This window comes from Stegodyphus dumicola, chromosome 3 (genome assembly GCF_044657685.1).
Source record: "Stegodyphus dumicola isolate Sdum_Otavi_A_Nest chromosome 3, ASM4465768v1".
In the NCBI taxonomy this organism is placed as follows: Eukaryota; Metazoa; Arthropoda; class Arachnida; order Araneae; family Eresidae; genus Stegodyphus; species Stegodyphus dumicola.
Genome location: NC_140770.1, coordinates 155,760,123 through 155,773,585, shown reverse-complemented (window position 1 = coordinate 155,773,585; position 13,463 = coordinate 155,760,123).

Genomic DNA, 13,463 nt, shown 5'->3' with positions numbered 1-13,463 from the left:
ATCGAACAACAAATTGATGACAGTGTTTCAGCAGTTGCAAAAGAAGTTGATACTTAAAAGAAGTTCGTAGCGACTGCAGGAAACAATTCTCATGGTTTCAAATTTTTACCTATGCCTGCTCGTCCCTCTCTGAAGCTATCCATTTATGATGGGAAGACCTCCTGGCCAGTATATAAAACACAGTTTTCTATGGTGGCGGAAGCAAATGGATGGGATCTCCAGGCTAAGGCCTGTCATTTCGCCACTTCTTTGAGAGCAGATGCAGCGGATATCCTGCAGACTCTTCCAAAAAACCAGAGATTAGACTTTGAAACTCTATCCGGTGCATTGGAGCTGTGCTTTGGCGAGAAATGTGTAAAAGATTACAGCAGGCATCAATTAAAATCCCATCAACAGAAGCCCACAGAAACACTTCAGGAACTCTCCACAGATGTTGGAAGGCTGTCCCATCTCGCCTTTTTGGAGTGCCCGACAGAAATAAGGGAAATTCTGTCCCTGCAAAACTTTATCGACGGCATCCGGGATCCTGAAATACAGAAAGCTCTACGAATGGTGGGTGTTAAATATTTAAAAAGCGCACTAGTGTACGCTATGAAATTCGAGGCAGCCAAGCAAGCAATTCGTAGAGACTGTAACCCAATCAGAGCTGCTCATGTCCAGGAGACAAGGGATCAAGTCAGTGTTCGTCTAGACGATATAACCAGACAACTGAATACGTTGAGACGAAATATCAGTGACAAGAAACCAATCTTAAAATGTTCGAACTGTGGAGCTGAAGGACACATACGACGGAACTTCGGGGCATGGATATTAAGACCTCTCCTCAGTGGCGTAGCGACGGGGGGCAAGGGGGTGTATGATGCCCAGGGGCGCCAAATTCTCTGCAAACAAGATTTTCCGAAAATTTCAGTTTTTATTTTGATCGATTTCTCGAAAATGTATTTAAAATTAATAATTGTAATATAATCAATAATTTATTTTCTTGATATGTCTGATAAAATGTGTAATAAATGTTTGTGTTTGCAGTACATCAATCAGATATCTCCGTATACAAAACGTTCTTTCTGACCACTTTATTCTTCTAAAATAGAGATATGTTTTTACTTTTTTAAACGAAATCCATGTATAGCTCCCGCTTTTTATTTTAAAATGATAACAAATGGTACAGTCTCATATTAAAACCCTTCGACCTTAAACTTCACTCTTAGACAAAAAAAAAAAAAAAAAAAAAACACGCTGAGGAAGATATAAAGCAAATTGATACGCATACAGGTTTCGACGAGAAATGCAAAATTTTACATTTTGGCTGCCAATGAATGAACGGTTGTCGCTACAGCGCATCTGGTCTGCTCAATTAGCAGGATATTTAAGAGGAGAAATTACGATTCCAGGCCATAATTTCTTGATGAATTTCATTCCATGTACTCTGGTAGACATTAACTTTGCTTCGCATACAGGTGCGCGAACGATATGCCAGGATGTCAGAATTTGAGAGAGGTCATGTAGTTGGACTCAAAGAATTCGGTTGGTCTTATCGGCGAATAGCTCGACATTTGAGCAGGAGCGATGCCAATATTATACGAAGTTGGCAGGAATGGGTGAACCATGGCCGCACACGGCGTCAAAAAGGAAGCGGTAGGCCTAGAGAAATTTCTACTTCAAGTCTAGAGCCTCCAAATTTCCGCAGTAGCTAGCTTGTAAGGATTGTGTTAATTTTATTAACAGTTAAGTTTTGAATTAAACTTCCTTTCCTATCGCTTCTTAACTTCAACTTACCACTTCCGGCCAGAACGTAGTTTTAGAATCACGACTCAATACTAACGAGGAAGACCGGTAAATAACCGCGAAGTTTTACTGTCTGAGGGAGAGAGATACCAGAGATTCTGCCTTTTTAGGCTACTCTCTCTTAAGCTATTGTTACGCTCAGCCGTACTTAAGCCCTTGATAACTTCACAGTCAATTAGCGTTAAGGGGCCAACTAAATTAGAATCTTAATAGCTTCGGGTATATCTTTTTTAGTTAAGATTAGTTTAATTCTTAAGTTCAAGACCAAGTGTCGGCTCTATTGTACAACTCCAAGACGGAGTTCTGTTAAATCTTATTTGAACAATAAAGGGTTATTTTGTCCTTCTATCTTGTTGTTTCTTGTCACACAAACTCAAGCGATTATTCGCTTATCAGTTCTTAAGATTCTTCATTTTCAACGTTAACTTAGCCTTACACAGAGACACAACGTTAACTCTATCCGGTGCCAGTCGCAAGAGTGATGGAAACGCACTCTGGATGTCGCAAGAGTTAACAACGTTAACTTAGCCTTACACAAGAGAATCCTACAAGCTTTATACAAAAATGCAACTCCCATTTCCCTATCACCAGTGCAGGATTTACGTATAAGCTGCACAACCTATAGTTTACTGCCCCTCCCCCCAAAAAAAATTTTAAATATAGCATAAAAGACTTGTAAAGGGCCCCAGGTTTCAAATAGCTTAGGGCCTCATCAGCCCTACCTATCACTAATAGTTTAAAGGTAATTGCCTTTAATGTCTTTTTATTTCTTCAATAACTTCTCTTCCCGCAACTGTCACGAATTATTTTTTATTTATACCATATCAATGCCAAGGAAAAAACTTAGCGGTTCTTAGAATCGGAAAAGAAAACTAGAGCAAGAAAAAGAAGCTCAGAACTCCAGAATAAGAAAGGAATTATATTTAATAAAAAAATCGCAAAAAGAAAAAACAGAAGTTAAGAAGGATAAAGAACTAAAATCAGATTCAAATAGTATTTCTATTGCTGCTAAACGTTTATGCAATAACACATCACAACAAGTAAAATACTCTAAAGATGGTGAGTTTGGGGGCCCAAGTACATCAGAAATCCCAAATTCATGTCCACAGAAACACTCACTGCAATTCCGGACGTTCTGGAGTTCAAAGATAATGCTTATTTAAGATTCTCTAATAATCTTCCAATAATATCGAACCATCTTCGCACCGAAATGATTATTCGTGGATGCCACGTATTTCAAAATGAATCCAGTCTAAATGCAATAGCAACATCAACTAATAGCCTAATGCCCAAATCTTGGTGAAATAAACCGATCTTGGTTATTATATTCACCAAAAAATAATGCAGCGTACTGCTTTTGTTGTTTACCGTTTGTTACATCAAACTCCGCTACATCGTCATCTTTCGCAACAGCATCTGGTTTTAATAAATGGAGGGGGAAAATAAATTGATTAGCCATGAAAGAAGTCAAATTCATCGAAAATCGTTTACAACGTGTAAAGAAGCGGAAAAAAGATTAATTAATAAAACGGGAATCGATGAATCATTAGAAGCAAATATACAGTCTGAAAAAGAACGGTGGCGAAACATATTGCAACGGATATTAGCTTGTATGAAGTATATGATTATACAAATTCTTCCTGTACGTGGTCATGTTGAAATTCTAGCGCTTCAAGAGGTACAAATGTCGGAAACTTATTATCTTTACTTAAACATTTAGTTCAGTTTGATCCACTGCTAGCTACTCATCTAAAAAATGTCATAGAAACGCCAAGAACTGTCTCATACTTATCACCGCAAATCCAAAATGAATTTATTCATCTTTTGGCATCCATAGCTCAAAATCGATTAATAAGCGACATCAAAAATAAATATTACGGACTTTTATTTGATTCGCCTTCTGATATTACTCATCGAGAACAAATGTCGCAAGTCTTTAGGTATATAAGTAGTAAGCGGCCGTAACCGGCAGGCGGAAGTGGCGTCACAAAAAAGGGACGTGGTCGTCGCCATTTTGAATCACGTGAAAACCGGAAGTGACGTAGATGGATGGGATGACGTAGGCGGAATAACGTCATGCATCGTTTTTTTATTCTGTGGCATCGAATATATATTTTTATGTTTTGTGGCAACGAACTCTTGAACCACGTGTTTGGAATGACATCTCTTTTAATTTATTATTTTTAATTATTTGACACGTGATTAATATTAGTTTGATATTTGATTAATATTAATACTATTTTGTATGTCATTAATTTTACTTATTTACTCTTTTTAATAAGTATCTTAATTATTTAGTACGTCATTATTTATTTAATTATTACCTTTAATTAAATTTTATTGAATTTAATATTATTTTCCGTGAATTTTAAAAATAACTCCACGAGCGAGATTCGAACCCGCCCCCTTTAGTACGGTAGGCGATTGCCCAAACCACTATGCCAGCGAGACCTTTCAAGCAACGTCAGATTATCGCCTTGAGTAGAAAAACAACCATGACGTAACGAGGCTGGGGGGAAGCAGGCAAACGTCATCTCTTTCACGTTGTAGCATGCCGAAACCGCTTCACGCTTTCTACATCCGCCCTGGCGAACGTATACAATCTTAACAACCAATCAGCATTTCGCTAACAATATCTATCTTATTTCAGCCAATCAGCGTTTCTCTTTCATTGTATATCGCCTATATATTCGCTCGCTTTGATCCAATCATTTCTATGGCTACCATTCGACTGCTTGCTCCTGAGCGTGAAGGTGCTCGTCCCTTCGCTCTGCGTTTTCGCTGTTCTGCAGTATTAACCTCTCGTTTTTCTGAGTTTGACTATTGTGACTGAGAAACTGCTGTGCTCTCTCGATTGTGTATTCAGGTCAGCATGCAAACCACTATGTTTAGTATGCTGTAAAACGACCTGCTTTTACCCTGTGCTTTTTAAGCATAGACTTTCTGCATTTCACTACTTCATCAACCGGCATCATGGAACGTTTTCTGGACTTCATTGCAACTGAGATTACTCAGCTGGAACTCCGTCAAGAAGACAAAGGTTTCCTTACCCCTGAAGAAACAAGAGACCTGAATTTGTTCAAAAAATTCCGAGCTCTTGCTGACCAGGAATTTGTGAACTCCAGAACGCAGGACGACCGTGCTAAGACCAAAACTGATGACAACCCTGACTTCCCGCCTCTCCCAAAGATCAACGCTCGACGTGCTGAGAGTCCCGCCAGGTCGGATGAGGACTTTACAAAATACAAGGCTTTAGATGTCAGCTCTGACTCCGATGGAGAACCCAAAGGAGACAGAACCAGACGCACCAGAAAACCTGCGAAAAAAGCTGTTGCACCCCTGGCTGCTGCGACTGCTCCTGAAATTCCAAAGACTCACCCTGTTGCTGATCTCACTCCGCAACAGAATATGGACACAGACCCCGCCCCAGTGCAGACACCTCCAACCAATCAGAACGCTTCGATCAACAATGCGAGAAAAGTGCCGCCGATTATAATCAAAGACAGCAGATTCACATGGAATGACTTAAAAACGCTGTTTAAAAATTAGAATTTTTCTCTGCACGATTTCTATGGAGAAAACATGAAGGACGGAATCAAGATTAAAGTGAAATTGCCCACAATTTATCGGGAAATGGTAAAAGTGTTAGAAGAAGAAGGCATCAGGTATCGCTGCTATGCGCTTCCCGAATCTAAACATATAAAAGCTGTGATACGTAACCTCCCGTCTTACATGGACCCTGAGGAAATTATGATGGATCTTAAAGAACATGGACTCGACGTCGTGCGGGTCAACCAACTCACTATCAGGCGTAACGGAGAAGTTATTAAGCTTCCCCTGTTTCTCGTTACTCTCACCCGCAAGGAGAAAAACAAGGAGATACACCAGTTAAAATTTGTGCTGGGAATGAAGATTAGTGTTGAGAGATACCGTGGCCGTAAGGGACCCTTGCAGTGTTATCGCTGTCAAGGGTTCCATCACGCCCAATCGCACTGCAATCACGAACCACGTTGTGTTCGTTGCGGTGAACCTCATGAATCATTTAACTGTGACAAGGATAAGGCAACTCCGCCTAAATGTGCCAATTGTCATGAGATAGGTCATACAGCTAACTACAGATTATGTGTGCGTTTTCCAAAACCAAAAACCCCTCCGGCTGTGAAAACGTTCTCTGATCGGGTAGTGCATAATAAAACTTATGCACAAGCTTTAAACACCGGCCTCGCTCCTGAATTTCTAACTGAAGCAAAACAAGTTGCAGCTGAGCTACGTATGCTTGTCTCTGTTCTAAAAGAAACTGGATTTACTCTGATGGCAAAATCAAACGTATCTCAAGATCATACTCCTGCAGCCCCTGTTAATGGCTAATTACATGAAAAAGTGTACTCCCGTACAAATAATGATATGGAATGCCTGCGGGTTACCCAACAAAATTACTGAACTGCACCATTTTTTAAGTGAGCATGATATTGACATTGCAAGCATATCAGAGACTCATGCAAAACCATGCCAACGCCTGAGAATTGCAAATTATAATTCATACCGCTGTGATAGACTTTCACACAGAGGTGGTGGTGTGGCAATATATGTGAAACGTAATTATGCATCTTGTCTTACATCTGATTCAAGAAATTTTAATTGTGAGCAAACTACTGTGTGTGTCACTCTTCCTGTGTTTAATAACATCAATTTTTGTGCTGTGTATAACCCTCCTACGAATATACTATGTGATAATTTTCTAAATTGCATTCTACCGGATGACATACCTACCCTTGCTGCCGGGGACTTTAATGCTAAGCATATAGACTGGAACTGTCGTCGAACAAACCTAAATGGTAAAATTCTCCATGAATATATTTTACAGCATCCGGTGGCGCTACATGCCCCACCAGAATACACGCGGCTCCATAATAGAATTGAATTTTCTGATATACTAGACATTGCAGTCACTACAACGACTATCCCCGTTGCAATGGAAGTATTTCATGAATTGTCCTCTGACCACCTCCCCGTAATCGCAACATTAGGAGTGACAAAAACTTCTGAGTTCTCTACTAAGCGAATTACGAATTGGAATCTCTTCAGCAATATCATGAAAAACTCACCTCCTCGACTGCAAAATCTCAATACCAAACAAGGCATAAACACCGTAATTAATGCCTTAAGTGAAAGCATTCAAGGTGCAATTAAGGAAGCCAGTACTGAAATTACTAATCGTGATAAGGCTTTCAGACTGCCCCTTAATATACGACAGCTTATGAGAGAGCGAAATAGACTCAGGAAATGTTATCATTTAACGTGGGACCCGGCACTTAAACGTGAAATAAATCGTAAAAATAAGCAAATTCAGAAGGCCATTAAAACCTTCAAAGAAGAACTATGGGATGATAAAATGTTAAATCTGGATTCTAGAGAAGGTACATTCTGGTCTTTAATCAAAAATTTTAAAACTTCCTTCACAAGTAATCGACCCCTCTATGACAGAGGTAATATTGCCATCTCCAATCAGGAAAAGGCAGAAATCTTCGCAGCACACCTCCAAGAACAGTTCTCGCCAAATGATTGGTCAAATGACTCTGATTTCGAATTAAAGACCCTCCTACGAGTGAGGGATTGGCTCAACGCCCCTTCAGTCAGACTTCCAATTAAATATGCCACTCCTACTGAAACGACTAATATTATCAAACACCTGAGACAAAAGAAATCTCCAGGAATTGATGAAATCAGCAATACAGCAATTAAAAATTTGCCGCCTAACATCATCTGCAGCCTGACAAGTATTTTTAATGCTTGTCTTGCTCTTTCTTACTTTCCAACACCTTGGAAAATTGCTAAAATTATTTTACTACCTAAACCGGCTAAAGATCACACCCGACCAGACGGATATCGTCCTATTAGTCTACTGCCGGGCTTAAGCAAAATTTTTGAGAGAATTATCCTGAATAGACTGAAACCATATTTTCAGCATCTTCCGCCGGAACAATTTGGGTTCCGTGCTCACCTCTCAACAACGAAGCAACTTGTCCGAATAACCGAATTCGCTGGTGCAGCTCTGCACTGCAAACTTAATGTTGCTATACTCATGCTAGACGTGGCGAAAGCATTCGACCGCGTCTGGCATGAGGGCTTAATTGCTAAATTAATTGACCTTCAACTGGACAGAGAACTCATTCTGCTAATCCATTCTTTTATCAGGGATCGGACATTCAGAGTCTCGGTAAAAAATGAATTATCCAGCACTAAAATAATGACTAGCGGTGTTCCACAGGGTTCTGTGACTGGCCCTATACTCTATCTATTCTACGTTTCAGACTTTCCGAGATTGCATTTAAATCATAATTCTATGCTAGCCTGTTATGCAGACGACACTGCCCTGGCAGTGAAGTCTGCTAACATCAATCATGCTATTCGGAAACTCCAAGACACTATTCTCTCCATAGAACAATGGTGTGGATATTGGAAGATACGAATTAACGCTCAAAAATCGCAGCTCCTACTCATAAGGAAAAGGAAGAAAAATGTTCCGATCAGGCAAAGTGTTTATCTTTTTAACGAGGCTGTGCCTATCGTGAAACAAGCCAAATATCTGGGCATCACCATCAACGACAAGCTCACATGGCAGCATCACATCCAACAAATCAGGGATAAAGCGATTAAAGTCATGAAATGTTTATATCCTATGATAGGGAAATATTCAAAACTTTCGTTAGACAAGAAACGACTTATTTATCTAGCCACAATCCGACCCATCATGACGTACGCTTCGCCAGCATGGACTACCGCTACGAAGGGTGAAATCCAAAAATTACAAGTTGTGCAAAACCAATTTTTAAGAATTATCACAAATGCACACCCGTATGTGAAGAACAAACGTCTCCATGAAGATTTAAAAATGGATACAATAGTGGAATATTTAAGAACTAACACGGCATTTTATGACGCCGCTAAGGAGTGCCAACATATGGACATTTTCAACCTATTTGACTATGAAATTTTACACGAGGACAGGCACCTCCGTCCATATGCCGCTTTTCTACTCAGTGGAAACCAGGATTTTCCAACATAATTTGTGTTTTTAAGTATGTAGTACTCTGAAAAACTTATTTGACTTGTAAATAATGATGTTTAGAAATCTTAGCCGGATGATCATGTGACACACACAGCCACGCCCACAAGATATTACTTATATTTTTTCCTGTATATACTATTATACTTTTTGGAATCGTATTTTATTTTCTGCATTTATGACTGCAACACACACCTTTTATGAACTGATTTAGTACTATTTTATGTATAACTACTGTAAAACTTCAGATTTACAGCGCTACGATGCCTGGATACCTCATCACCAACCAGATGTCTTATCGCTCATCACGTGACATTGGTCACACCCCCTGCATCTGCTATCCTGTCTCCACGAGAACTACGTTCGGCATTTCCTTACCTGCAGCGCTCCTAGAAGCACCAAAGTTCGATAGCCGGAACACAACCTGCGATTTCGCAGGTTAATCGCGGCAAATAAAGCAAGTTGGAGTTGGAGCAATCATTTCTACTTTCGATCGAGTGTGGCATGCTGGCTTACTTCATAAGCTATCTAACTTCCTTTTACCAAACAGCTTTATTAAGCTTATGCATTCTTATTTTAAACATCGTACTTTTCAAGTGCGCTGTGGTGAAGCAATCTCTTCAAAAAAAGTGATTTACAGTGGAGTAGCTCAAGGCAGTGTTTTAGGACCGAAGCTTTTTACAATACAATTTTTAATTTTTTACAGCTTTTCATAAATGATATGCCTCTACCTTTTCATTCTAATATACTCAAATATGCCGACGACACAGTCATCCTCACCAGTTCACGAAGTCCTAATAATGCTTTCGAGAAACTTCAGCTCCAAGTCAACATTATTAACAAATTTTGTCAAGACTGGAAAATCAAACTAAATACTGATAAATGCTGCGTAGTTCTCTTTCGTAGATACAGAAGAAATATCCCAGTGAATATAAATATCCGACTCAATAACCAAGATATTCCTGTTGCCAACTCCTATAAATACTTAGGTGTCTATATTGACAAAACCCTAAATTTCAAAGATCATATTCAGTATGTTACAAATAAGGCTAACGCTGCTTTCATTGCTCTCTACTCATTAATTGGAAGAAACTCTAAGTTAAACCTCCGTACCAAGAAAAATATCTACATCACACTTATTCGCCCAATAATCCTCTATGCAGTTCCAGCCTGGGCTACTGCCCGAAAAATAGACAGACAAAAATTAAATGTACTTCAAAACAAAATCTTACGTAGCATAGTGAACGCACCCTGGTTCGTGCGAAATTCTCAAATTCACAAAGACCTGCATATCAACCCAATTCACGACCAAATCCTAATTTCTACACACAACTTCTTTGAAGATATGAGAAATTCTCCCTATGAAGCTATTAAATCACTTACAGACTATGACCCTACTATTGAGAACGTAGTGAAAAGACCTCGAACGATCCACCACAATTCTAAGTGGTGGTATTGTATATAATGTGAAAAAAAAAATTACTATTCCTTTGCAGTTACTATTCAAGAAAGATGAACTTTGCAAAATTAGGACTTTATTTTTCATCGATGAATTCTTCGTTTTACTACTTATTTAACCAAGATTTTTACTTTTACTTTTTATTTTTACTATTTCGTATCATGTGTTTTAAAATCAAAGTTCGTGGTAACACCAAGTGCTTACTCTCATTCATTAGCCCTAGTGAGCTACATGACCTCATTTTCGCCTTTTACAGTTTCCTAGTCATTTAATGATTATATCGCAAGTTTAGAAGATTTTCAAGTGTTTGAAAAGACATAGGACTCTTAAATTCACAACTAGATGTTGCTTCTACTATGTTCGAACTTTATTTATTGCCAAAAACTACAAAAACTTCATTTTTCGAACTCTGACTCCTCGACCAATCTAAATGCCGGACGCTGATCACGTGTTTCTGCTCTTCTTGACTCACGCATAAGCTTAGACTTTCATTTCGCTTCTCGCCACCATTTACGTATATAATCACCCATGCTATGCAATTTAGCAAAACTTATTTTATGAGTTCTCTCATTTATTGATCTCGCCTTCGGGCGCGGTGTATTTTTAAATACACCTCTTAAATTTTTAACTTTATGGCCTATGGTAAAATGATAATATACTGGTAAGAGCTCCTAGTAGCTAAAGCCAGCAGTAAAGATATGATCCAAGATCCAAGAATCATTTCTACTCTGATTGTTGCTGAGTGAACATTATCTTGCCTTTTTGTTATTTTCTTTTGCGCCATTTCATTTTTCTACACGATGTCTACCAAGCGAGTTTTTTCTACATCTAATGTAAGTTTATTTTGCTGATACCTTATTTTTATATTACCATTTTTGAAAACGATTTTTTTAATACGTTATTTATTCTAATTTTTAATTGCTAGGTGTTATTTGAGGATCCCGATTGTCCTTTATGTGATTCTGATGACGATGTAAGTTTTTTTACACGTATTTTCGTAGCGTATTTTATTTCTATTTGATCGTATTTTACCATTTCAGCTTATTTTTATTTTGAATGAATCCACTTTTATTTTGATAGTTATTAGATGAAGTTGATCAAATATTCATGGATAATCCCCTGGTTCTGCCCTTGTATTATCAAGTGGGTTCCGGATTCGAGGTAAGTATTTCAGCATTTTTAGATTCTGTTAGAATATTTTTTTCTTATTACTAAAAATGAATGTGTTTATTTTTATTTATTTATTTTAGACTTCTCTGTCATCAGCTCATGGCCTTATGTATATGGCTGGTTCCGATGAACGATTGGTATATATTTTTCTTTTTTGCATGATTTATTAAAATAATGTATTTTTTGAAAGTGTTTGATTATTACCGTGAACTTAATTTTTATTTTTACTTTCCAGATTGATGAGGCGATTGTTCTCACAGAAAAGTCTCGTCGTAGAAATCACAAGTACCAAGCCGAGGAAATTACCTTCCGGGCCAGTATAGATATGGTACGACTGCCTCAGGATGTACAAGGAATCCCAATGGTACGAATTCCAGATACCGTCCGGGAATTGTTTGAGCAACTTATTCGCCGGACAACAGCAAATCTGGGCCCATCAGACCTCATCCGGTTTTGCATCCAGGCAGAAGGCTTGGATAAACCGATTAGCACGTCCCTGATGGCAGTTTCGACCCTTTCAGTTGAAAAAATTTTGCCTGCTGTCATGAAAGTGTTGCAGTCCAAAGACAAGATCGAGCTGGATGCAGGGTTCTCGGTGGACGTGATCACCATTAGACGACCTGTGGGTGCCGGTGGAAACAGAAAAGTGATCAACATCTCCATGGACAGATTAAGAAAACAATCTATCTTGTCCATACCCTACGATGAGGAAGGACTGTGCTGTGCTAAGGCTATTGTTTGTGCGTTGGCATATCTGAATGAGGACACGAGGGCCATCAATGCCATGAAAGATCGTCGCCGACCAGCTCTTCTAAATCGTGCTAAAGAGCTCCATATGGCTGCGAATGAGCCTCTAGGCCCTTGCACATTTTCAGAAATCGCCATATTTGAAGACCATCTAGACGTGCAAATTGCAGTCTTTTCTTCGGATAATTTGAACCGGGTAAGACATTATTTTTGTCCCAATTAAAATATATATCTGTCTTCAAATTTGTTTTAAATGTTCATACTTATCTAAAATTTTTGCAATTTCAACAATTTCTAAAAAATGTTTTGAAAACCGTAACTTAGTTTTAGTTATTTTATACTTTGTGGCTACATGGTAAAAATTTATTTGAGTACGTGAAGAATATTTAAAAAAAAGTTTTCAATATTAATGAACTGAAAAAAAATTGAGAGTAGCTACCTCCAAAATTTAGGATCACTTTGTTTCCATGTTAAAAACATATCTTAATGCATGGCGCAATTTTAGATTGAACTAAATATTTAGATTAACTTTATGTTTTATGAATGTTCGCATAAAATGCATGCATGCATACAATTCGTTTCTCTATGTTAAAATGTAAAGGATGAAAACTGAACGCATGGTGAATTTTTTATTTTTAGAGAACTTTAACTTTTCAGAATACTTTTAATTAGTTTCTATGTTAAATATATAATGGGGGAAAACTGAATGTTTTCTTTTTATAAATTGTTCGATTTTGGAATTTATTTTTAGAGAAAAGTTTTTCGTTTAGAAGTTTAAAATATAACGTGAATCTTTACTTTTAGATTACTTTAAATTGTTAGATTAACTTTATATTTTATGCATGTAAGCAATTAGCTTTGATGTTAAAAAAAAAAGATAACATGTAAAAACGCATGGTGGAATTTTTAGATTCTTTTATATTTTATGCATGCATGCTATTTCTTTAGACGTTAAAAATATGCCTTATAAAAATGCCTAGTGAATTCTTTAGACTACTTTAACTTTTAAGATTATATTTTATGCATATTCACGCATAAAATGCATGCATGTAGGAAATTTGTTTAGATATTCAAAATTTAGGGTGTATAAAATCGAAAGTTTTAGATTATTCGATTTAAGGAAAAGTTTTTCTGTTTAGACGTTAAAAATATAACTTGTGAAAATTTTTACTTTTAGGTTACATTAACTTGTTTAGATTATTTTTATATTCAATTCGTTTTGATGTTAAAATGAAA